General features: G+C 40.2%; 1 pseudogene; it reads right to left on the bottom strand.

Annotated features, from left to right (window-relative positions):
- Window positions 1-5,225: 5,225 nt before the first annotated feature.
- LOC103698148 (11-beta-hydroxysteroid dehydrogenase B-like) lies at window positions 5,226-18,923 on the bottom strand (annotated as a pseudogene).
- Window positions 18,924-24,826: the final 5,903 nt, after the last annotated feature.

The raw sequence follows: 24,826 nt of genomic DNA, 5'->3' as shown, positions 1-24,826 counted from the left end.
CCTGTGTTTGGACTTCTAGAGCTGCGACCAGGCTTTCAAGAATTTTTCAAAAAAATCCTGGAAACTGGAGAGGTTAATTTTATAAATGTATCCCCTTATAACTTATTCTATTTCTTTTAGTATACAATTCTTCTTTAAACGTACATGAGATGATACAAGAGTTCTTTTTTTTAAATTTTCTTTTTTTTTGAATTTGGGAGGAATAACATATAACAAGCCCTCAACCCGACTGCATAAGCTAGGAACATAACAAACAGCTACGTATTCCATGGGACTCGGCTCCACAAGGCATGCAAGTATAACCTAAAATTTAACAATCCACGGACTCATCAAAGGTGCTGCCATTCTAGCAAGATGTAGTTGCTGCTTCTATATTTTGACATCATTCCATGGACCCGAAAGAGACTGTCAAGATATATAAAATGGCTTAAAACACTTATTCAAGCACTAGCTACCATGTTTTGATCAGAAAAAGCACTAATTCACTACTTCATAGCTCACATAGCACTAGCTGCCACTATCGATGAACTCAACCCAGTAGTTCTGTAGAGTATAACTCTTAACAGCTTACATAGCTTTAATCAGACCTACAAGTCATAGAGGATGCAATGACCAATTTGTTGGAAAATAGGAAGAGAGATTTCTAGAGAGGAAAGGATGAAGAGGCAAAAATACTTCAAATTTTTCTTTCAATTTGGCTCTTGCCTTGCATTCATAAAACCACAAGACTTACAAGGTATTTATAGGACTCCTAGGTACATGAATAAATCCAAATACATGAACCACATAATGACCTTTCAACTTTCTAGACAGACTTTTCATACTTCTAGGAGTCTTTACATTTTTCAATACAACTTTTCAACTTTCTAGACAGACTCTTCATATTTCTAGGAGTCTTTACATTTTTCAATACAACTTTTCAACTTTCTAGACATGTATATTATCAAAACAATAAATAAAAGGATAAGAACAAGTTTAATTCTCAACATGCTCCCCCCTTAAACTTGTTCCTCCAAGTGCTATCACTCCAAGCAACCTTCTTAGCTTTTGAAAAACTTGAGCACTAAGTGGCTTTGTCAATATATCAGCAACTTGCTCATTTGACTTTATATAAATGAGCTTTACATCTTTTGTCTTCACATGTTCCCTTATGAAATGGAACCGAGTATCAATATGCTTTGATCTCTCATGATGAACCGGATTTTTCGCCAATGCAATAGCTGATTTGTTATCCACATAAACCTTTGTTGAACTTTCTTGCTTCAACTGCAACTCTTTAAGTAATTTCCTCAACCAAATAGCATGACAAACACATGAAGATGTTGCTATATATGCAGCTTCACATGTTGACAAAGCAACAATATTTTGCTTCTTCGAAGACCACGTAAACGCGGCTTCACCAAGATAGAACACAAACCCTGTAGTGCTCTTTCGATCATCATAGCTTCCAGCCCAATCGCTATCGCTAAATCCAGTCAACTCCAAATTTGCATATGAAGAATAAAACACTCCATAATCAAGCGTACCTTTGATGTATCTTAAAATTCTCTTTGCTGCCTTTAGATGAGAATTCTTTGGAGTCTCCATAAATCGACTTACCAAACCAACACCATATAAAATATCGGGTCTAGTACAAGTCAAATATCGCAAACATCCAACAAGACTTTTATAATAAGTTGGATTCACAAGTTTACCTTCACCTTTCTTGGTTAACTTCACCCCACAATCCATCGGGGTATCAACTGGTTGACAATCATCCATGGTAAACTTTGCCAAGATTTCTTTTGCATACTTCTTTTGAGAAATGAAAATTCCATTGTTTCCTTGCTTCACTTCAATGCCCAAGAAATAAGCCATAAGACCCAAATCGGTCATCTCAAATTCCTTTGCCATCGAGCCTTTGAATTCTTCAATCATGGATAAATTATTTCCGGTGAAAATTAAGTCGTCCACATAGAGACAAATGAACATAACATCACCCTGCAGATTAGTCTTCATATATATAGCATGTTCATATGGACATTTAGTAAATCCATTTTGAATAAAGTACCCGTCAATTCTGGAATTCCACGCTCTTGGCGCTTGTTTAAGCCCGTAAAGAGCTCTTTTCAGCTTGTAGACTTTCTCTTCCTCTCCTTGCACAACAAAACCAGGGGGTTGATTGACATAGACCTCCTCTTCAAGATGCCCATTGAGAAAAGCGGACTTTACGTCCATTTGAAAGATTTTCCACTTCTTTTGAGCCGCCACTGAAATCAACATTCTCATTGTCTCCATCCGAGCTACTGGGGCAAACACTTCTTCATAATCAATTCCATACACTTGCTTATAGCCTTTAGCTACAAGCCTTGCTTTATGCTTCTCCACCTCTCCTTTTGCATTTCTTTTGGTCTTGAAAACCCATTTAACACCAATCGCCTTGTGTCCTTGTGGAAGTGAAGTAAGCTCCCATGTATTGTTTTTGGTAATGGCATGTATCTCCTCTTGCATCGCCTTTCTCCACTTTAATTCTTGACAAGCTTCTTCAAATGTTAATGGATCAAAACCTGCAAAAAGACATAGCATATTGAACTCATCATCAGTATCAATTTGACTTGTGACATTGTACAAGTCTTGGATGCTCTTTGTCTTCCTCGCTGTTGAAGAAGATGAATTAATAGCTGTTGATTGTGGCGAATTTTCAGCAACATTCAGCCCTTCGCTTGTGTCTTTTTGCTCCTTTTCGTCATCAAAAACAACCTGCTTTTTCTGGTCATTGCTTGCCCAATTCCAAATTTGCTCCTCATCAAATTCAACATCTCTTGACATCACAATCTTCTTGGTAGTTGGATTGTACAGCTTGTAGCCATGCGAATTCTCTCCATAACCAAGCAAGACACACTTCTGACTTTTGTCTTCAAGCTTTGTCCTTTTTTCTTCTTGGATTTTGGCATAAGCAACACTACCAAAAATCCGTAAGTGGTCAACTCTTGGCTTCCGTAAACTCCATGCCTCCTCCGGTGTAGTATCACCAATTCTTTTTGTGGGAAACCTGTTAATCAAGTAAGTTGCACACACAACAGCGTCAGCCCAAAATTCTTTAGGAACTCTTCGTTCCTTCAACATACATCTCACCAAATTCATGATGGTTCGATTCTTCCTTTCCGATACGCCATTTTGTTGCGGTGTTTGAGGCATAGTGAATTGATGTACAATCCCATTCTTCTTGCAAAAATTTTTGAATTCATCGGAGGTGTATTCACCACCTCTATCAGTTCTAAGACATTTCAAGTAACAACCACTTTGCTTCTCAACCATGCTTTTGAACTCCTTGAACTTGCTCAAAACTTCTCTTTTTTCTTTCAATATGTAAACCCAAGTTTTGCCACTATAATCATCGGTAAAGGTTAGAAAATACCTATTACCACCAATTGAAGTAGGATTAATTGGCCCGCATACATCTGAATGGACCAAGTCAAGGCGTTGATTTGATCTTCTTGATTCTCCCTTCATGAATGGCTTTCTATGTTGCTTCCCCAAGACACAAACTTCACACAACTTGCTTGAGTATTCAATCCTTGGTAGACCAATCACCATCTTCTTTCTCTCCAAAATCTTCAATGCTTGAAAATTCAAGTGCCCATACCGAAGATGCCAAAGAGTAGAATTATCTGTAATAGTAGCCTTGAAGCAATTCGAATGATCAACAGATAAGGTTAAAGGAAACATTCGATTCTTAGCCATCTTTACATGAGCAATCAAAGTATTGTTTTTAACATGAATAGAAAGACTAGAGTTTTGCATTTGTATATCATATCCTCTCTCAAGCAACTGCCCCAAACTCAAAATATTGTTTTTCATGTCTGGAACATAATAGACATTGGAGATATACCTTTGCTCACCATTCTTCAATTCGAGCAAAATTTTACCTTTGCCTTTTACTGGTCTTTGAGATAAATCACCAAAAGTAATGTTGCCATACTGTTTTTCTTCAAGCTCAATGAAAAACTCCTTTTCTCCACACATGTGATATGAGGCACCCGTATCAAGGTACCACGTGCTGGAATTGCAGCCTTCAAGCTTGTCATAAGCCAATAACAACACTGGTTCTTGCTTCTCTTCTTCTTCTTTATCAACAAAATTCACCTTCTCTTCATTATTGTTAGTATTATACCAACATTCAGAGGCATAATGACCAAACTTCTTGCAACAATAGCATTGAATTTCAGATTTATCATACCTCCATTTTGACTGTCCACCACGTCCACGGCCTGAGCCTCGACCGCGACCACGACTACGACCACGTCCACGACTTCTAAATGAATTGCCTTCATCATTGCCTTCTTTCGTTTCATTTGATTGCTGCCATCTACCGCCTCTTCCTCTGCCACGAGAACCTTTGCCTCGTCCTCGTTGAAATCCTCCTCTACTTGATTCGGATTTCTTGTCTCCAAGTGTGAGCTTCATTTGCAACGCATGCTCCACAGAATTTCCTTCTTCTCTTTTTGCAAGTCTTTGCTCATGAACTTGAAGAGAGCCCATCAATTGTTCTAGACTCATCTCCTCCAAATCTTTTGATTCTTCAATTACTGTAGCCACAAGATCAAACCTTGCATCTAGGGATCGCAAGATTTTCTCCATCACTCGAACATCTTCTATCTTTTCTCCATTTCTTCTTAATTGCCTCACAATAGACAAAACTTTAGTAAAATAATCTGAAATTGATTCAGTACCTTCTTTGTGTAGAGTCTCGAACTGAGTTCTTAGAACTTGTAGACGAACCTTCTTCACCTTCTCTATTCCACTGTATGCTTTCTTGAGGAGTTCCCAAGCATCCTTTGATGTTTTTGCTTCAGAGACAATTTCAAACATTGAATCATCAAGCCCTTGATAAATTGTATAAAGAGCTTTCTTGTCTCTTTTTCTCAAATCTTGTAATAACTTCTTTTCTGCCCTCTCCAATGCCGCTTCTGCCTCGGCTGATTCTGGCTTCACATATCCATCCACGATCAGCTCCCATACGTCAAGAGAACCCAACAGGGCCTCCATTTGGATACACCATATATCATAGTTTTCTTTCGATAACTTGGGAACCGATGATGGAACACTGCTTGAGTTCATGATTTCTAGAGAGGAATTTGTTGGAAAATAGGAAGAGAGATTTCTAGAGAGGAAAGGATGAAGAGGCAAAAATACTTCAAATTTTTCTTTCAATTTGGCTCTTGCCTTGCATTCATAAAACCACAAGACTTACAAGGTATTTATAGGACTCCTAGGTACATGAATATATCCAAATACATGAACCACATAATGACCTTTCAACTTTCTAGACAGACTTTTCATACTTCTAGGAGTCTTTACATTTTTCAATACAACTTTTCAACTTTCTAGACAGACTCTTCATATTTCTAGGAGTCTTTACATTTTTCAATACAACTTTTCAACTTTCTAGACATGTATATTATCAAAACAATAAATAAAAGGATAAGAACAAGTTTAATTCTCAACACAATTCACTACTTCATGGGCTCCATAGAATTATGACAGAAATATATTACCAACTCTCTGAAAGATGATCTAGTCCATGTTTTATTCGAGCACTAACTAACATGGAATTCAGTTTCTTTAGTCCTGCTCAAGAACAAACTCATCCGAGAAACTAACAAGCCTCACATCTCGAATAGCTTACAAAGCTTTATTCAGCCATTGGTTGAGGCCCTGGGAGGAGCTTTCGAGGACGCGGCGCATCAAGAAGCAGCGGCCTGGTGCCCATGAGGGAGAGCATTCTGGTTCCCCTGGTCGAGAAGAGCAAGTGAAAGGTCCAACCTAGAACATCAGGATAGAGCAGAAATATGTCATACCAGCTGGAATGCTTAACATATGCTTCACCCTGCAAGCCCCGGAGACCATCTTCTTTGCAAACTCCTCAACCTGTCCACCTGTAAGGGGCACATACACACATTAAGCACAAGAAATTGTTAGCCCATTATACATGCTCTATAATTTTATCCAAGAATGCTAGCCCTTGGACAGGCCAAAATTGATGGAAGGTTGATAATATGTTGACAGTCATTCAGAAGAAAGAAACTTAAATTGTCAAAATAGAACAATGTAGTTCTCATGCTACTTCTATGTGTTCGAAGGAAAAGATGCATTCCTACCATAGATATACTGACAGAATAGTGCTAAAAAGAAGGATAAATTAATGGACGAAAGTTTGATGGACTTGTTGAAAATTTGAACTTTGAAGATGCATTGGCAAGAAAACCCACAAAATAACCTTTACAAGGAGCAAGTTTGTGCACAAATATCAAATATGAAGGAAAACATTTTTATGAACCAAATAGTATATATTCAACTTGAAAAAGGTTGCACTCACCTAACATACAGCCATACAGGGGAAGTAACAAAAGCATGCACCTTGGCTCTATATATCTGTTTAGAGAATTGCATGTGTTTTGATGTGTGTGTGTAGTTGTGTTCTTTTCTGCTTATGGTCTATGAAAAACAGTGATTACCTCTATTTCTTCCTTCCACTGCATCTCTGCTCCCTCCTCAAGAATAAACTTTCCCCACCTTGTCTCACCACCAATTGAGCCATGGGTTGCAATCATGATCCTGACAGCATCCTTCACTTCGAACCTAAGCGTCTCGTAGAAATTTACCACAGCTGCCTTAGCTGCCTAATAAATCAACAAAGAAGAGAGAGTATTATACAATTCTGGTTCACTGTTGAGTTCATGTGTTGATTGATTATGCTTAGCTCTTTATCTTCTTCCTGAAGAAATAGACTTCGATATATGAAGTGTTTTTGCAGGACTCACAGCATACAGGCTCATCCTTGGCATAGGTAACCAGCTTTCCAGTGATGCATTCACAAGGATTCGACCACAGCTTTGCCGCAGATAAGGGAGGGCGACATACGTGGGATACACATTTCCCCAAAAATTGATATCCTGAAAAAAACCCGCTCAAAATGGAATTTACAGGAAAAGAGTTGAAAAAGCTTGCACTAAAGCTAGCCCTTTAAAGCATGGCTGGTGATTAATTTTTTTTTTTTTGGTAAAAAAAAAAAGGGGAGGGGGGGGGGGAGGAAGGGACAAGCCCACCCCCGCGTAGCGGCCCCCACTGGGCCCCCATCCCGCCAGGAGAATGTTCAATGCGGGCGGTGATTAAATTTTCATAAGGTGGATTATGTTATACAAAAAATCTGTCTTAAAGTTTAAGAGATTGTAAGCAATGCAAGATCAAATAAAATTTTATTGCATGATCAAATAAAGCTCTGCACATATTTATCATGGCAATCAAAAATTCTTATTTAATCTATAAAAGAATGAACTTCTGTGAATACCCAGGCTTCTATATTGACTGATGGATGAAGAAACTAATGCAACAGTGTTTTTTTCTTCGTCCTACTCTCTTTTCTTTTCTGGAGAAAGTAGATATATTGTGGTAGTGCCACAAACCCCAGTTGAACCCAGGACTTCTCTGCTAAGGAGAAGGATGCCAACTTGCTGATGTAGGCTGGTGTGGCAGAATATAGTTGAACATGTTTGTAGTTTACAAGTTGAAGAAGATTGCTGCGTTTCTTCTGAATAATAGAACCATTCAATCAACAAAAGGAAGAAAAACAATATAAAAGATCTTAAAAAATTAAATCTTTTTGTGCTCTTAAATTTTTCAGATACATATACTTGTAATTTATTAAGATTCGGTTAGTGACCCACCTCCGAACCCAGACCTCATGAACATTAAGGCATTGAAAATTTCTGAAGTAAAACCATGACTCTCGACCGACGTATTTATTCTCTGTGAGTCTAAACCAACTCAAATCATAGGCAATGAGTTAAAGAGGAAAATTAGTTAAACAATATCGTACCATCATATGAGAAAACACTAAAGTATCTATTGTTGAGAAAATGTGCCTCGAAACTTGAAACGACTGTAAATTGAATTCGGCTCAAGTTTGCTTGAAAAAGTCTGTGCCCACTGAATGGAGTGACCCCTAGCATCTAGGAGTCGACTCATGTGAAGCTTGAGTCGACCCCAGGGATGAGAGAGTCGACTCGCATCTGCCACAGTGAAGAAACAGAGAGTTGTTTTTTGGGTCGCTTGCAGGAGTCGACTCCAGCCTTGTAGGAGTCGACTCCAGTCCTGCAGGAGTCGACTCGAGGTCTGCTCGAGTCGACTCCAAGTTGAAGGAGTCGACTCTCTCAGGAAGTCAGAGCGTGCTAGTTTCGGTGCTGATACTTGGAGTCGATCTGAGGATGTCCGAGTTGACTCGAACTTATCAGAAGTCGACCCGTGAAAGTAAAGAGTCGACTCTTGATCACGGGATTGATTGAAACTGTGGCAAGATGGGCTTTTTGACTTAGGGTTTCGTAGGGAAGTTTCCTTATATGTTGAAAACCTATAAATAGAGTTTTTTGTGAACCCTAGGAGGGATGAGAGCAGCTGTAGAGAGTTTCTTTTGGAGTTCTATCTCTCTTGTAAGCCCTAGGCGTACAATCTCCAATGGGGAAGAGAGATCATTGTAACCCTTGCTGAATATATTGAATCTGTATGTGTGGCCTCCGTGGACGTAACCCGTATTGGGGTGAACCACATAAAATTATTGTCTTTGTGATTGTTTGATTTTATTCTCTACTACTTCTTCTTCTCGATTCGTCTTTCCGCATATTGAATCCAGGAAAGAAAATAGTACGATCGAAGGGTGAGTGCTTTCAGTTGCAACAACTGGTATCAGAGCTACGTTCTCTGTGTTCCAATGGCTGACGAAGGAAGATTGAGGATAGAAAAATTCAACGGACAGAACTTCGGTGTGTGGAAGATGTAGATGGAGGATTACTTGCTCTCAAAGGATCTAGATCTACCACTGAACGGAGAAGAAGCGAAGCCGACTGACATGCCGTCGGAGAAGTGGGAGCGTCTTGATAAGAAGGCGCTCGCCGCTATCCGTTTGTCCTTGGCATCGGAGATCCTCGCCAATATATCCAAAGTAAAGACTGCAAAAGATTTGATGGACACACTGGCTTCCATGTATGATGAGCCAACAGGAGCGAACAAGGTATTCCTGATTCGACGATTATTCACTTTGAAGATGAGAGACAGTGGAAGTGTTCATTCACATCTGAGTGAATTCAATACCCTATGTGCCCAATTAGAATCTGTGAAGATCACGTTCACTGATGAGGTGAAGGCGTGGGCTCTTCTAGGTCAGATGCCTGTAAGTTGGGAAGGCTTCATCACGGCTGTTAGTAATTCTTTGGGGAAGACTACAGCGAGGTTTGATGAAGTGGCAGCTCTTATTCTGAGTGAAAAGGCTCGAAGGAAAATCCTGGATCCATCAGCAAGTTCATCTGGAAACGCGCTGGCTTTTGAAGAACGTGGAAGGACCTCAAAGAAGGGAGACAGAAATAGGGGTGGACGATCGAAGTCTAGAAACAAGTCTAGACCTCTTGAAAAGTGCTGGAATTGTGGGCAGAAGGGTCACTTGAGAAAAGACTGCAAAGTGCCGAAGAACAACGGTGGTTCTAACACTAAGGCAAGTGCTAATCTAGCCAAAACTGTAAGTGAAGACGATGCCCTGATACTTTCCTATGATGTTCATCCGGAGTCGTGGATAGTCGACTCAGGTGCCTCGTTCCATGCTACTGGGAACAAGGCAATCTCAAACTATGTTGCAGGTCCAAGTCTAGAAACAAGTCTAGACCTCTTGAAAAGTGCTGGAATTGTGGGCAGAAGGGTCACTTGAGAAAAGACTGCAAAGTGCCGAAGAACAACGGTGGTTCTAACACTAAGGCAAGTGCTAATCTAGCCGAAACTGTAAGTGAAGACGATGCCCTGATACTTTCCTATGATGTTCATCCGGAGTCGTGGATAGTCGACTCAGGTGCCTCGTTCCATGCTACTGGGAACAAGACAATCTCAAACTATGTTGCAGGTGATCACGGCAAGGTGTATCTTGTTGATGGAAATAGTTGCAACATCGTAGGAAAGGGAGATGCTCAGATAAAGACATCAAGTGGGATCACTTTAACTCTGAAAGATGTGCGACATGTACCCAAACTGGCTCGAAATCTAATTTCGGTAAGTCAATTGTCGGATTTGGGGTTTGTAACCACCTTCAATGATGATGCTTGGAAGATCACTAAGGGAGCCTTGGTGATTGCTCGAGGTGCAAGGTCAAGAACACTATACATGACAGCTGATACTGATTCCACCATCAGTGCTGCAAATCCGACTGTTGATGATAGGACATGACACATGAGACTCGGCCACATGAGTCAGAAAGGGATGAAGGTGATGATGTCCAAAGAAAAATTGGGAGATCTGAAATCTGTGGATTTGGAATTCTGTGAAGATTGTGTATTGTCAAAGTAGAAGAAGGTCAGTTTTTCAAAAGGAGGTAGTACCAAGAAAAATTCTAAGTTGGAACTCGTACATACTGATGTATGGGGACCAACTCAAGTGTCTTCTCATGGAGGAGCAAAAGTACTATGTCACGTTCATCGACGACGCCACCCGAAAGCTATGAGTCTACTTCCTGAAGCACAAATCCGATGTATTTGAAAAGTTCAAGAGGTGGAAGGCTCTAGTGGAGAATGAGACAGGTCAGAGATTAAAGTGTCTCAAGTCTGACAATGGGGGCAAATACTACAGTGAAGTTTGAGGCTTATTGTGCCTCAGCTGGAATTCGAAGACTAAAGACGGTTTCAGGAATGCCACAGCAAAATGGCGTTGCAGAACGCATGAACCGCACCATCAACGAGCGGGCACGGTGCATGAGGCTTCATGCGGGGTTGTCAAAGATTTTTTGGGCGGAAGCGGTCAGTACAGCAGTGTATCTGATCAACAGAGGGCCTTCAGTTGCATTGGAGCTTGGACTGCCGGAGGAAGCATGGACTGGGAAAGAGGTGAAACTATCTCACTTGCGTACTTTTGGTTGCATCTCTTACATGTTCGATACTGCAGACAATTGAACCAAGCTGGATGCAAAGTCAAAAAAGTGCACATTCATTGGGTACGGTGGTGATGATTTTGGATACCGACTCTGGGATGCAACAGATCGAAAAGTCATCAGGAGCAGAAATGTGTTAGGATCTGTCACATGCCGCTGAAAATTCAAAAATTTTCAGATATGCAGCGGAAAGACATGTGCATATCCCGTTCATCGCATGAACATATTTTAAAACTATTTATAGATAGATTAGGATTAAATTCTTATTAAATTATTTTAAAACCATGATTAAAAAGATCAGATCTTCACCTTGTGCGGGTAGATGGTCTCTGCAAATCTGATTCACGTGGTATTTGATGAAGGTTCAGTGGAAGCCGCACACGCGTCCGGCCTCTACGGGTATCCACACGAAGTAATGATTCAATCGAAGCCTTTGGATCTCTCCAGGGTGCTAGCTCCCTTGCAGAGAAGGCTATTGATGGCTGAAGTCCTCTATCTTGAATCAACTTTTGATTGCCTTAAGAGGTGGTAGAAGAAGGAAAGTTCAATGGAAGAAGAATGGAAGATCCGCAGCCTTTCAATTTTTCTTCAAGTTGGAACCAAGAAAGGAGAGGAAGGAGGCCACGCCTAGCCTTCTTTTTTCTTTGTTGCTTGCGGCTGAAGAGAGGAATGAGAGGGGGGAATTTGCTGCCGTGAACCACCAGAAAATAGCATGAGAGGAGGGGTCTCCTTTTAAATCCATATGTGATAAGGATGAGCTCCTATTTTTAAGGAGCTCATCCCTATCTCTTTATTTCGGCAGCAAGGAGGGGCTTACGCCCCTCCTTTTTCTTCCACGCACATCCCAAAGGGAGGGGCGTGGGCCCCTCCCTCAAGTCCATTTAAATTTGCCACTTAACCAATTTAAGGGGTGATTTAATTTGGGTCTATTGCATGAGTCCAATCCTATTCAAAATAGGATTTGTTTGCACCCATTTCAATTTCCTCCTTATCCTAATCTAATTAGGATTTAATTGAACCATGACTTTATTGAACTCTTCAATCCTAATCCAATTAGGAGTCATTTAATTAATTAGATTAAAATTAAAATTAATTAGAACTTAAGAAAATCCTAATCTAATCAGGACTTGTTTAAATTTCAGCCCTAAGACAACTAGGACTTTAGAAATCCTACTCCAAGTAGGACTCTAATTTAATTTGAAATCCTAATCCAATTAGGACTCTCAAAATCCTACTCCAAGTAGGACTCGTGATCAAGTTCAATTAATTAAATCTAATTAATTAAATTAAATTACAATCCGATTGCAATTGTTCCTTCTTCTAACCACTAACTCTTAGCTGGTTAACCAATTATCAATCAAATTGATTATTTGTGATTTCTAATCACAATTCAACCATCGGATCGGTCAACAATCAGAATTGCCTTTCAGGATCTATAACTGTACCTCTAATGTGTGTGATCCCATAGGTTCTATTCTGACTGGTAGTGAGATATATTGCGATCTCTATCATAATATCATTGAAAACTCCTTTCAACGGGTTGAAACAATTCCAACTCAACTCACCAGGGATTATCGACCATCAAGATGATCCCTGTGAGTCTCACCATCCACTAGTGACACGTAACAATATATAGTGGCTACCCAGCAGAATAGAATGATAAACCTCTAGGTGCAGTTATCGTATGATACAGTCCTTCTATCGTGGATCCCTAGAGACCGGAGGTAATGGATAACTCGTCAAACCCCATCGTCTGTCATATGTCTAGATTTATTCGACTTGAGTCCGATAGTGGAAAACTCTTTCTCCACTGTATATTACTGCCCTAGCCAAGGTCTTAGAACTCAGTCTAATAAATCACATAGGATCACTTCTCTTCTATCAAGGTCGATAGATTCCATATAAGTGCATACCCTACTCCTACAATGAACCTACTGCAGCCAATCTACACTACAAGGACCCATATGACTAGAGACCATGTATATGTGTAGTCAAACTACAATAATCTCATTATGAGTAGCCGAAGCACCGCAGGTCAAAGGACCAGTCACACTACTGCAACATCAAGCAAGTTACTGACGAGTGGATAGACATCCAAGTGACTTCTTGTCTTGGTCACGCTCAGTACCCTTGTTCTCTAACAAGCACCTGCACTATCACTTCAGTGTCCCTACACTGTGGACTCGAGTCTCGTCCATCCATAAGGAAAGTGATTTGTGCACTGATCGGATCGATCACCGTCCTCGTGATGATCCATTGATCAGGAGCATTTAGAAATTAATCACCAATGATACATGGCTCAAATTCTCAACTACTGAGAATATGTATCATCATCTTATTAATTTCTTGGACAATTCATAGGCACATAAACAATATGAATGAAAAGTTGCCCATTTATTATTCAATAATAATAAAGTCAAGTACAACTTTATGTCCCAGAATTAATAATGTGTCCGCCAGATTGGCTTCTAGGGCATACATCTAACAAAATGTTGTATTCAATGAAGAGATTCTGTATAAGGATCAGCAGCAACAGATGGGCCAAGACGTCAAAGCTGTAAAATTGGAATATGCAGAGCTGGATGATGAAATAATGTCTCGAGATGATGAAGAAGTTGCTGAGCCAGTGGAAGAAGCACAGCAAGAAGAAGAACCGCCAGCTGATATCCCGATTGCTTTGCGCAAGGGTAAAAGAAACAGAAAAACTCCGTCTAGGTATGCTGACTCCCTACAGTACGTGTTGCTTACGGATGGTGGTGAGCCAGAAAGCTACAAGGAGGCTTTGCAGGTCGAAGCCAGTGACAAGTGGAAGCTTGCCATGGATGATGAAATGGATTTCCTATCATCCAACAGGACGTGGAATTTGGTTCCACTTCCGAAGGGGAAGAGAGCTTTGCACAACAAGTGGGTATACAGACTAAAGCTTGAACCAGATGGTTCTGAGAGGTTCAAAGCGAGACTTGTTGTCAAGGGTTTTCAGCAGAAGGAGGGCATTGATTTTGATGAGATCTTTTCTCCAGCTGTGAAGATGTCTACTATCCGGATGGTGCTGAGTATAGTGGCAGCCAAAGATTTACATCTTGAGCAGCTTGAGATCAAGACTGCATTTTTATATGGCGACCTTGAAGAGAAAATCTACATGAAGTAGCCAGAAGGATATTCAGTGAAGGGGAAGAAAGATTGGGTGTGCCGACTTCAGAAAAGTCTGTACGAGTTGAAACAAGCGCCTCGTCAGTGGTACTTAAAGTTTGATCAGTTTATGTTGAAGAATGATTTTCAGAGATGTAATGGTGATCATTGCTGCTACTTTAAGGGATTGAAGAGCTCATATATCATTCTACTTCTGTATGTAGATGATATGTTGGTAGCAAGTGCCAACATGGGAGAGATTGTGAAACTGAAGGAGCAATTGTCCCAGGAGTTATCAATGAAGGACTTGGGTGAAGCCAATAAAGTCCTTAGGATGCGTATCAGCAGGGACAGGAAGCTTAAAACGTTGAAGTTGTCTCAAGCAGAGTACATTGATAAGGTGCTGAAGCGGTTCAATATGGACGGGCTAAAGCTGTGAGTACTCCACTGGGCGCACACTTCAAGTTATCTAAGCAGGAGTGTCCGACTACGCAGGATGATCGAGATGAGATGAAGTATGTATCCTACTCATCAGCGGTCGGGAGCCTTATGTATGCCATGATTTGCACGAGACCGGATATTGCCCATATAGTGAGAGTGGTGAGCTTACATGAGCGATCCAAGCCAGGAGCATTGGAGAGCTGTGAAGTGGATATTGGGGTATCTGAAAGGAACCAGAGACTTAGGACTATGCTATGGTGGTTCTGATGTTTGCCTACATGGTTTCGTGGATTCTGACATGGCTCGAGACATTGATGGCAGAAAGAGTACTACCGGGTATGTGTTCACGCTGGAAAGTGCTGCAGTTTCATGGGTTTCGAAACTGCAGAAGATTGTAGCATTGTCTACGACTGAGGCCGAATACGTTGCTCTTACTGAAGCGAGCAAAGAGATGGTTTGGTTACAAGGTTTGATGAAAGAGCTTGGCATGGAGCAAGGCGATGCGAAGTTGTATAGCGACAGCCAGAGTGCTATACATTTAGCAAAGAATGCTGTTTTTCACTCAAGGACCAAACACATTGATATCAGATATCACTTTATTCGGTCACTCCTCGAAGAAGATCTTTTCCGGTTAGAGAAGATACATACAATGGACAACCCAGCAGATATGTTGATAAAGGTGGTTATTCTTGAGAAGGTGCACATCTGTGCATCTTCTGTTAGTCTTCACAGCTAGAAGTGAGACAGAGGTTTACACACATAGAGGATGATTGGAGATCATGTTGCTGATGGGGTTACGGTTGCTTCAGGCTTGTTTCTCGGCAAGTAGGAGATTGTTGAGAAAATGTGCCTTGAAACTCGAAACGACTGCAAATTGAATTTGGCTCAAGTTTGCTTGAAAAAGTCTGTGCCCACTGAATAGAGTCGACCCCTAGCATCTAGGAGTCGACTCATGTGAAGCTTGAGTCGACCCCAGGGATGAGAGAGTCGACTCGCATCTGCAACAGTGAAGAAACAGAGAGCTATTTTTTGGGTCGCTTGCAGGAGTCGACTCCTGCAAAGCTAGAATCGACTCCTGCAGGACTGGAGTCGACTCTCTCAGGAAGATAGAGCGTGTTAGTTTCGGTGCTGATACTTGAAGTCGACCCGAGGATGTCCGAGTCAACTCGAACTTATCAGGAGTCGACCCCTAAAAGTAAAGAGTCGACTCCTGATCACGGGATTGATTAAAACGGTGGCAAGATAGGCTTTTTGACTTAGGGTTTCGTAGGGAAGTTTCCTTATGTGTTGAAAACCTATAAATAGGATTTTTTGTGAACCCTAGGAGGGATTAGAGCAGCTGTAGAGAGTTTCTTTTGGAGTTCTATCTCTCTTGTAAGCCCTAGGCGTGCAATCTCCAACGGGGAAGAGAGATCATTGTAACCCTTGCTGAATATATTGAATCTGTGTGTGTGGCCTCCGTGGACGTAACCCGTATTGGGGTGAACCACGTAAAATTATTGTCTTTGTGATTGTTTAATTTTATTATCTACTACTTCTTCTCGATTCATCTTTCCGCAGTTTGGATCCAGAAAAGGGAATAGTACGATCGAAGGATGAGTGCTTTCAGTTGCAACATCTATTGCCTCTTCAAAATGGAAGGTATGACTCAAGCTTGCAGAGTTCACAAGATGATTCACTGCCAATCAAAAAAAAACCAAGGTAATGATCTGCAAAGTAAAGAATCCATAATCTTGGAATTTTTCTTGTGTGACCTTATTATTCACCTACTTTAATGGTCAAAAGATTGAGATTGCTAAATTTTCAAGATGCGAACACTTCAATCTGAATTAGAACAAGTAACCCCTTGATTAAATTTGCAAAAGTTATCAATCTGCTTAGATTCTTCACTTTAATCCATGAAAATGAAAGTTGCTTTGAACTGCTAATAAATTGGTCATTCATTTGATTTGTGCTTCCTTGAGGAATCTATATGAAAAGTTGCAAATCAGCCACAGGTCATAATATTTTCTTGGTTATTAAGTTTGTTATAATATTAACTATAAAACATTTACAGAAGAAAAAAAATCGAAAATGAAAAAAATGTCAATTATTGTGGAATTTTCAGAAACAATTTTGGGAAAGAAATATATTAACATAATTACAAAGGAAACACATGAGAAACAAATCAATATATCTTATACTAGTGCACGCCAAAACAGCAATCAGACATTGGAGAACTAACAACGACATCAGAGACATCATTGGCTTTCTATATTGTTTATAAATTATAGAAAACATCATCCAGTTTATTGATTATCTTCACATGATTCAAGCAATGAATCAACAAATACAAATTTCTAAAATACCTGGAGAACATATAAATAATCATTCTAGAATTTGTATTAAGGAATAAGGACCTTCTATAGTAAATCAAATGCATGTTATAATTTATTTAAGATACAAACATGTGGCCTGAACTAAAAACATGTGGATGGATTCCAATAGAGAACCAAAGTAATTTGGAGGCTTTCGTTTCCTGCCAAACCATCAAAGTGATTTTAGCATGGAAAATGCATGATGAAAAGGATGAGAGGTACTCACATTGGCCAAAATAACTGATAGTGTCGCTGATGAATCTTCTGCAGTCCTCTTCCTTGACAACATCAGCAGGGATCGCAAGGACTTGCTTTGCACCCAAGAGCCTGGCATGCTCCCTTATTCCCCTCAGTCTCTGTTCCCTCCTCGCAACCAACACCAAGTTTGCCTTCTTCCTTGCATATTCATAAGCTAATTGCTGCAGTAGCAGTTACTCGTTCATTTCAAGACTTAGTAAAAAAGGAAAGATTAATGAAAATATAATAAAAACTGTTGCTAATTTACACAAGCATGCATCTAAGTAAAATATGGACAATGAGAGCTAATAATAACTTGGATAGTAGTCACTTCCTAACAAGAGATCCTTCACTACTGAAGATCTTTTTGGGCAGAGAGGTAAAATTGAGCTAGATTAAGGACTGAGAATCTATCATTTAGTTTCTACATAGACTTTTCCATTGAGGAAATCATTTTTTCAAATTGAGAAACAAACCCTGTGAACACTGGCTATATTCAATTTAAGACTAGCAAGGAATAGGTTGGTGCAAATTAGGTTCTATAATTAAAAGGATAGCCAATGAGACTTAAAGAGATTTACTTAAAAAGAGTGCAAAGGGACTCGAATCACCATTTGATGTATTACGATGATGACTCATAATAAACTCTAATACAATCCCTATTTTTATTATTGAGCTGGTAGACTTTTCATAAATGTGTAGGACCAACGAAACAAAAAGAGATTTATTGCTTTCATATTTTAAATTTATTAGATATTCACCATGAAATTCAATATAATCAACATTGGCATTTGGACATACATCATCCACTTCCTTTATTTCTCACGATCTCTTTTCGACAACTTTTCAAAAAGAGCAGAAGGAAGGAAAACTACAGAGCACCTCTCTAGGTAATTATTTGCCATTAGAAATCTGAGAACAAGATTTGGTACTATACTTTGGACCTTCACTCTACTACGACCACGTAATAAGATGAAGGGTCCAGAGCCTAATAGAGGGCCAGGTGACAGGGGAACAAGCAAATAGGCACAATAGTCTGCTTGTCCTGTTCTATGTTGAGCAGGACAGTGATTACATTTTCTTTTTCTCTTCCGAAAAGGACACTGGTACAAATTAAAATAAAATATGATCAAATGTAGGATGATTAAACCTTAACAATTTAGCCATGGTAGGTCATTCTAGGCAAAATAAATTAGCCTATAAAACATTTGATGACTCCAAGAAAATTAGTGTTACATTCGTTGGAACCTAGTAGATTTAAATAAAAAATTATGAGACAGATAATCCTTACAGCTATAGCTATTAAACTTCAAATGGTTAACTTAATCAGGTTTGTCATCTTAAGACTAGCTATATCCTAAACACTGCCCATGTGAAAAATGGCTCTAAAAATGAAAAATGTAGAATAATAAATTATAATTCATCCAGATTTGTTATCTCACAGATAAAAATAATACACATCAAGGACTAGTTCAGAAAATTTTCCTCACAGAAAAAGAAAAAAATCACCATGCATGCAGTTTTTTTTTGTTTTCTTTGAGGAATTCATGTCTATTCCGGGAACGGACTCATACTTAGAATCAAACATTTTTGTGAATCGATTAATTGCTCAAAAGTTGCTCTGTAACTGTGATTACCTCACCGATCGCCGAGGCAGCCCCGGCGATCACAACAACGTTGTTCTCCATGTTCTCTGGGTACAAGCTGTGAAATAGCCACTCCACTGCGTGGAGGAAGGACAGGGTTGGCCAAGCGATGGCCATCATCACCATGCTCGTCGGTGGCACCACAAAATTTAGGATAGAGTTTAATAGATCCATCACCCCCCAAGGGTAAAGAAAACTGAAGAGAGTGAGGATGGGAAGAGTCCTGGTGCTTCCTAGGAATTTTTAAGAGGACGAGGAGATGAGAACAATAATTGCATGTGTGTGTGTGAGAGAGAGAGAGTGGATTGGTATGGAGTTATATCATGGAGAAGATGAGAAAGGAGGGAGGGAGAGAGAGAGAGGGATGGAAAAGAAGACAAGGAGGGAGGGGATTTGAAGCATACGTTGCGCTTGCAAGGTGGCAGAGTGACTCTTGGAAGAGGTATTTTGGAGCTTCTGAATTCAGTTCCAGGTCTCCAATACGAAGTTGTTGGGCTATTAGGCCTCTGGGTTTTGTCTTTTGACTCGTTCAGTTGTTTTCTTGATCATGGGCTGGGCCCTGGGCCACATTATTAACAACCCAGTGAGATCCATCCAGGTACAAAGATAGTCCCATTTTTATAGGCTTGGCAAGCTCGGGCTAACTTGTTCCTTGAATTTGATTGCTCGGACATGATTCAGACTTCACTTGATCGATGGCAGTGAAGGCAGGGGACATCTTCTACATGGTCTGTTGAGGAAGAAGCGATCGAGTTGTCGAATTAAAACTAGTCTATTAAGGCCCTATTGAATTAAGCGAGAGAAAGCTCAATCGATGGAAGAAAAGAATAGCTACTACATCTTGGAAAGTTTCTTTGGATTGGAGGGGAAGAGAAGAAGGGGTTGGGTTTTCTTGAAAATCTTTGAGACCAATTTGATGGGCCTTCGCTCTCTGTTCAATAACATTGAAGTATGGATTCATCAAAGAGATTATAAATATGTGCTACTGCTCGATTTCCTTCTTTTCTTTTTGAGAGGTATCACTTCGTAAAAGATCTTGTTGTTCACTGATTTGGAGTATATATTCATTCTTGGCAAGAGCTCCAACTACTATATCTATAATATGTCAAGCTTCTTTCTTTTTTGCATGACAAATTAACCACATAAAATTAGAATTAACTATATTTCTCGGGTAAAAGTAATTTTCTTACTAAGGATCATCGGTCTCTTCCTAGTGAAGCAAATCAAGCTTGTGAAAAAGGATATATCAGCCAGGACTCTTTTGTTGCCAGAGTACCATTGTTGGAAATTTGCAACCTCGCAAGTTATGCTATGTATAAAGATGTCCAATTCACTGAAATCGTATAAAGGGTGGTTTTCCAAAAAAAAAAAAAAGAAGAAAGAAAGCAAATATTCTTGCAGTTCTCATAATTCTTTAAACCTCAAATGCTTTTCATCAAACAGAACTAGACATTTAATTAGAGCATAATTGAAATCATTTTTTAGGTGTTTCTAATACGTTGGAAGACCTGCACATTACACAAATATACAGTGTACATATTTTACACTTTCAGTTGATATCCAAGTTGATATATATGTAAGGTGCCAAAAGGATGCTATTTTTGTATTTGAGAAGGAAGAAAAAGAATGCTTGCTTTCTAATTTGACAGACAAAGTAGGTAGTTGTTTCTATTGCAAATCTATTTTTCGCTTGTTAGCATTCTCTCCTAAGAACTATTATATGTATAATAAATTATCTAATTTATGGAAATGTTATAGGAAATATGTATCGATACGCCTTCAAACTGGCTACAACTCACCAGAAAATACAACCAATTAAAACGCGCCACGATACCAATATGTGGTGGATCGAGAACAGTCATTGGGAGGGTCCAGTGCTATACCGCCGTGCTTGCATATCAGAAGCTCCTCACAGTTGGTTGCATTCTAGCCGAGAGACCCAGTAATCATCGAGATCTCAGCAATGTGACAAGTAGGATATCATCCGTGTGTGAAACATTCACGCCTGATGTTCAGGCCATACTCAAGCTAATCACTCTAGTCGACCCACATGCCCTAATTCTATGGTAGTAGGTAGGCTCCTCTACCGAACATGCACAAAAAGAAGGGACAAAGGAGGTAAGAAAGAAGAGCACCCTAGCTAAAAGACAACCTCCTCCTACTTCCTGATTACCATATTGACTTAGGCATCGAAGGATCCCCGCCGGATACATTCTAAGCTCTATGTTGTTTCAAGTCGAAGTACTATCATTCGATGAGGATCTCGGCTGCAGCGACCGAATGCTGCTCGCCTTCTCCAATTCCGACCAGAACATCCGACCTCCGAACTTTCTAGTGTCGTCGCACTTCTCGCCCTGGTGCCATGGCCAGTCAATTCTCAACGGCAACATGTATAAACCCCTGTTCCCTTCCTATATCTAGAGAGCACGGTTTATGCAATGTGTAATATGGATGGTTGCGTGCTTACTCCTAAGTTTGAATTTTGGTGAAGTTTTTTGAGTAGAAGGGAGGTAAGAATACCAGGCGACCTTTGATTCAGATTGAAAAGAGCTTTACAGATATAGGATGTGATTATAGCGGCAGTTGCAAAGAGCTTTTGATTACAGGGGTAGATGAAGTTTGCTCACAACAAGATAGTAGCAACTTGGCTGAAGAAGATAGGGGACCATGGAGAAGAAAACTTGTATAAAAAACAACTCCTTTGAAATTCAGCATTCCGGAAGATGATCTTCAGCTGAATCCAACTCTAGTCTTCTGAATTTCAAATATTAGAATGTACAGTAGCCAATCTTTTGATTTTGTGCCACACTTTGCCATGTTCAATTAGCTGTTTTTTACTACAAAACATCGACCAATTATTAAACAAATTAAGACCCTCTGAGGCTATTGTAGTCATGGATTTCTGCTTGTTCAGAAAAATTCTTGAATTCCTCTCTCTCCAGATGGCCCAATTCATGGCAGCTACAAGCATTAACATCACACAATCAGTAGTCCTTGGAAAATTCCTTCTGGTCCAACCCAGACATAGTTCTTCAAAAGATTTGAAAGATGGCAAAACTCCCATAAGCAGGCACAACAATTTCCAAATAGCACCCGAAAACAGGGAACCAGTAAAAAGATGATCCAGAGTTTCAGTTGCATGCCGGCAAAAAATACTGCCTCGTAAGTTTTTCTGAAGCTTTCTACCAATTAAATCTCTAGTCTTCAGCTTGTGCTTCCAACACAGCCACGTAAAGCATTTTATTTTGAGGGGCACACAAAGACTCCAGAGGGTGCTAGCAAATCTGCATTTAATTCATCGTGTTATTGAAAAGATAAAGAGAAGCCGAGAAAATTTACCATTGTTGCTGCCTTTCCAAACGACCCAGTCTTCTTCAGAATTGAGATTGACTGAAGCGAGCAGCGAGGAGAGGTGTTGAAACTGCGATCGGATCTCCCCGTTAGATGCAATAGGAGCTCTAAGGAGAAATTTCTAGCGTCAAAGAAATCAGAAACTAACCCATTCTTCTTGGGGCTTAACGAGTAAAGATGAGGAAAAACATATTGGAGTGCCACACCGCATATCCAGCTGTCCCTCCAAAAAGGAGTATTTTTCCCATTTCTGATACAAAAATGGACTCGATTCCAGAAGGCTGGAAGCAATTTGACTACATCTTGCCAAAGATTGGAACACCACCGAGGACGTTTCCAAGACACAATTTAATTCTCCTATGATAAGCGAACTTTATTTGCTTTCTCTGCATGCCCGAGTCTTTAGCAAGGTATCTCCATCCCATTTTGCAAACAACAGCTCGTTGAATTGAGCAATGTCTTTCACACCTAGGCCTCTCTCCTTCTCGTGTAAGCACACCGTTCTCCAATTGACCTTACATGAAAGTCCGCTTGACTTTGCATCACCTACCCAGAGAAAGGATCTTCTGTATCCCTTAATCATTTTGATTACCCATGAAGGAAGTTTAAATAGGGAGATGAAGTATAGAGGAAGAGAAGCACGCACCAAATTCGCCAAATTCAGTCTTCCACCAGATGAAAGGAGTTCACTTTTCCACGTAGCTAATCGGCCTTCCAATTTTACAGCAAGATAGTCCAATCAGCCTTTGAAGGTTTCCGCCCACTTAAAAGGGAGGCCTAGGTATTTCAAGGGAGTAGGAACGAGTGGACAATTAAGCCACCCGACACAATCTATTCCAACTTTCGGTCTAGGACCAATAGAAGTGATCGAACTTTTTTGGAAGTTAACCGTCAGCCCGGAGAGTAACTCGAAGCAATAGAGAATCAATCACCTCTATTGACATAAGGAGAGAGCGGGACACCCTGCCATGCCTGCAGAAGATCCAATCCAATCCCCAATATCCCCATTAACATTAACAACAATTTTACCACTAAAGAGGATGTTTTTGATCCAGCCAATCCACTTTGGAGCAAAGTTTCTATCGGAAAGCAGTCTAATAAGGAAGTTTGGATTGATCCTATCAAAAGCTTTCATAAAATCAAGTTTGCAAACCACCCCCTCCGAATCTGACTTCCTTGAATGATGCAATATCTCATTAGCATAAATGATGTTGTCCAAGATGGATCTTCCTTTAATATATGTAGTCTGAACCTAATCAATGGGCTCACTGAGGAAAAGGCTTAAGCCGATTGGCAAGAACCTTTGAGACAATCTTGGTACAACTGTGAATTAAACTAATGGGTCTAAAGTCAAATGGCTTTTTTGCTGCTTCATTTTTTGGAATGATAGTAAGGGTGGCTTAATTTAATCTTGCAAGATCGAATGTTTCTATCATAGAGCTGCTGAAAGAGAAGAAAAACATCGTCTTTCATAATATCCCAGAAGTGCTAAAAAAAGAACATGGGGAAAAACCATCCGGTCCTGGACTTCTATCACCTTTAAAGCTGTATACTGCTTCTTTAGGAATATGGAGAGAATTTGGTAAACAAAGATGTCTTTCCTGGCTGGCTTATAACTTGCCCATTATGTTCTTTAGGAATATGGTGCACTTTTACCTGACTGCATCAAGTGATCAATGAATGGGTGTAGTTGCATGCTGCTGGGTTATTTGGAGATGTGCTTATGTGGCTCCAAACCACTTTCGGCTGGGACTTCATGGTTGTCTCAGTGAAAAATCATTTGGAAGGACCTACTGGATGTATAGATCTGATTCTGATGGATCACTAGATTTGATGTGGATCAGTTTGGCCACTATAAGTATTCAAAAAGATCACCAAATTCGATGTGGAATATTTTGCCCATTACGAGTATTCAGAAGAATCACTAAACTCGATGTGAAATACTTTGGCCACTACGAGTATATCACCAAACTAGATGTGAAATACTTTGATTACTATGAATAGAGCTGTTGATCCCCTAATGGATTTTGTTGAATGCAAAACACTAGAGTAAAATTCCATTATATCTTATCTATTTAATTGAGGAATTCATGTGTTTTATTAAGAATATTGCTAAGAAATGTCTAGGCAAGTTCCCATAATTTTTATGAATTTATTGAAGAATATTTTGAGCTAAAGAAAAAGTTCAGGGATAGCCGAGACGTCTCCTGATAGTTTCAGAGACGTCTCTGGGACAAACAGGAAGAACTAGCACAAGCCGAGACGTCCCCGGCACCTGCCGAGTCGTCCCCGCGTTAGCGGAGTCGACTCTCTCAGTAGCGGAGTCGACTCTCTCAGTGGCGGCAGAAAGGCGTTTTTCAAGGGATATGCGCGAGACGTCCCCGCTGTACGCGGAGTCGTCCCCGCAAGTAAAAAGGTGACTTCCCGAGTCGTCCCCAAGATGGCGGAGTCGACTCTCTCAGGGAATTCCAGAGGACATGATTTTCGGAGATAAAGAAGCGGAGTCGTCCCCAAAGCAGCGGAGTCGTCCCCACTCAAAAAGCGCTAACACGCCGAGACGTCCCCGTAAAGTGCCGAGTCGACCCCAGATAAAGTAAAAAGTGAAATCCTGTAGGCGAGACGTCTCTCGTTGTAGCGGAGACGTCCCCGGAGCGCCTGGGACGCGACTGACAACTTTTTCAGGTAGATTTGAATTTCAAACGGTCATATCTTTGTGTCTAACGGCT

Source organism: Phoenix dactylifera, chromosome 11 (assembly GCF_051530095.1).
Source record: "Phoenix dactylifera cultivar Ajwa chromosome 11, Ajwa_hap1_PhDact_Kaust_v1.1, whole genome shotgun sequence".
NCBI lineage: Eukaryota > Viridiplantae > Streptophyta > Magnoliopsida > Arecales > Arecaceae > Phoenix > Phoenix dactylifera.
Note: the sequence above shows the minus strand (reverse complement) of the source record. Positions and strands in the feature narration are given on the sequence as shown.